Genomic DNA, 2,584 nt, shown 5'->3' on the forward strand with positions numbered 1-2,584 from the left:
TGTGAGGTGTGAGGTGTCAGTCTGCACCTAGTGGAGGATGTCTCCCAGTTAGGCTACTCAGGGGTCAGGGACCCACTTGAGCAGGCAGTCTGTCCATTCTCTGATCTCGACCTCCATGCTGGGAGATCCACTGCTCTCTTCAAAGCTATCAGACAGGGCATTGACATCTGCTGAGGTTTCTGCTGCTTTTTGTTAACTATGCCCTGTCCCCAGAGGAGTAGTCTACAGAGGCTGGCTGGCCTCCTTGAGCTGTGTTGGGGTCCACCCAATTGGAGCTTTCAGGTGGCTTTACCTACTTAAGCCTCAGCAATGGTGCTCACCTCTCCCCCAGGCTTGCTGCCGCCTTGCAGTTAGATCTCAGACTGCTGTGCTAGCAATGAGGGAGGCCCCGTGGGCATGGGACCCTCCGGGGCAGGTGTGGGATATAATCTCCTGGTGTGCCGTTTGCTAAGACCCTTGGTAAAGTGCAGTATTAGAGTGGGAGTTACCCGATTTTCTAGGTGTTGTGTGTCTCAAATTCCTTTGGCTAGGAAAAGGATTTCCCTTCCCCCTTGCACTTCCCAGGTGAGGCAATGCCTCGCCCTCCTTCAGCTCTCACTGGTTGGGTTGTACCTGCGGACGAGTCCCAACTGTCCGACACACCCCAGTGAGATGAACCCAGTACCTCAGTTGAAAATGTAGGAATCGTCTGTCTTCTGTGTCACTCATGCTGGGAGCTGGAGGCTGGAGCTGTTCCTATTCAGCCATCTTGGTTCAGTCTTGATAGGTTTTTTTTTGTGTGAATTTTACCATTTCCTCTAGCTTATTCAATTTGTTGACATATAATTGTTCATAATAGTTCCTTATGGTCCTTTTTATTTGTGAGGCATCTGTTGTAATGTTTCTTCTTTCATTTTTTATTTTCTTGATTTGTTTTCTCTTTTATTCTTAGTCTAGCCAAGGCTTTGTGTTTTCTTTTTTTCAAAAACACCCCAGTTTTATTGATAATTTCTATGATAATTTATTGATAATTTTTATTGATAAATTTTACATTCTCTGTTTTATTTCTGTTCTAGTCTTCCTTATTTGCTTCATTCTACTAACTTTGGGTTTTTCTTTTTTTCTCATTCACTGAAGCATTACATCAGGTTGTTTTTTGGGGATGGTTCTTCTTTGTTAATGCGAGCTTTTATTGCTATAAATTTCCCTCTTAGAACTGCTTTTCTGTATCCCATAGGCTTTGGTAAGTTGTATTTCTGTTGCCATTTGTGCCAAGACATTTTAAAATTCCCCTTCTGATTTCTTCTATAATGCATTGGTTTTCCAGGAGTATATTGTTTAATTTTTCCATATTTGCAAATTTTTCAAGATTCTTCCTGCTATTAATTTATGGTTTCATGTCATTGTGATTGGAAATTATATTAGATATAATTTCAGTCTTCTCAAATTTGTTAATACTTGTTTTGCAGCGATCATATGGTCTATCCTAAAAAATGTTGCATTAGACACTAGAACAGAATGTGTCTCATGCTGCTTTTGGATGGAAAGTTCTGTAGATGTCTGTTAGATCCTTTTGTTCTAACATGCAGTTTGGAAAAAACTCTGAGAAAAAAGTTGAAAAATCAGTCTTCTGAAAAAAAGTCTGAAAATTATTGCTGTTTGGATTTTGTTGAATTTATAAGTAACTATAGGGGGAAATGACATCTATACCATGTGGAGTTCTCTTTAAGAAACTGTAATACTCCTGGCTCTTAAGAACATAGTGTCTTTTCATTTGTTCTATTTGATTTTCAGAGAATTTTATAATTTTTCTCACACAGGTTTTGAACGTTTCTTCTAACCTGCTTTAAAAGTATTCTTTGGATTTTTGCTGTTTTGATAAGGCAGAAAATATTTCTTATTGGTTTCCTCATAAGCAGAAAATCTGAGTTTTTGCTCAATCATATACTGGCTATCATACCCTAGACTACCCATAAAACTGTGATCAAATTTTCCCTTTTGGAATAAAGAGAGTAGACCTTGTCTGAGATCTTAGACCGTGGGATGAGAGGAATTACACAATGCAAGTTAGTGAGATAATATTCTTCTATTCATCATTGTTATTTCATGTATTTTATAAGCAAATTTTCTTTAACATTTTCCTCTCCTAAAGCACTCAATCTTTTTTGGAATTCCCATCTCATATTACATTGCATAAAACAAATTATCATTAGTACAAAATGTTCTGAAAAGTTGCTATAAAATAATATTAGATACAATAGGAAAATTGAGTGCATGTATTCTTAATTATATACAATCAAATGTATATACAACATAAACCCAGCTTAATTTTGTTTGGAGAAATTGGAGGAAATGAAATTATATAAAAATTAACCACCGATTACAAGGCTTATAAATGAGTTTTCCTCTGAAATAAAATCACTTTCTGGAACAGATTTTAAAATTAGTAATATAAGTGGAATTATCATAGGCAAATAGTTGTTGTTTAACCTAAATCATTGACGTTAACCATTAATATATATATATTTTTTAATATACTTTAAGTTCTAGGGTACATGTGCATAACGTGCAGGTTTGTTACATATGTATACTTGTGCAATGTTGG

Source organism: Colobus angolensis, unplaced genomic scaffold (assembly GCF_000951035.1).
Source record: "Colobus angolensis palliatus isolate OR3802 unplaced genomic scaffold, Cang.pa_1.0 Scaffold763, whole genome shotgun sequence".
Lineage (NCBI taxonomy): Eukaryota > Metazoa > Chordata > Mammalia > Primates > Cercopithecidae > Colobus > Colobus angolensis.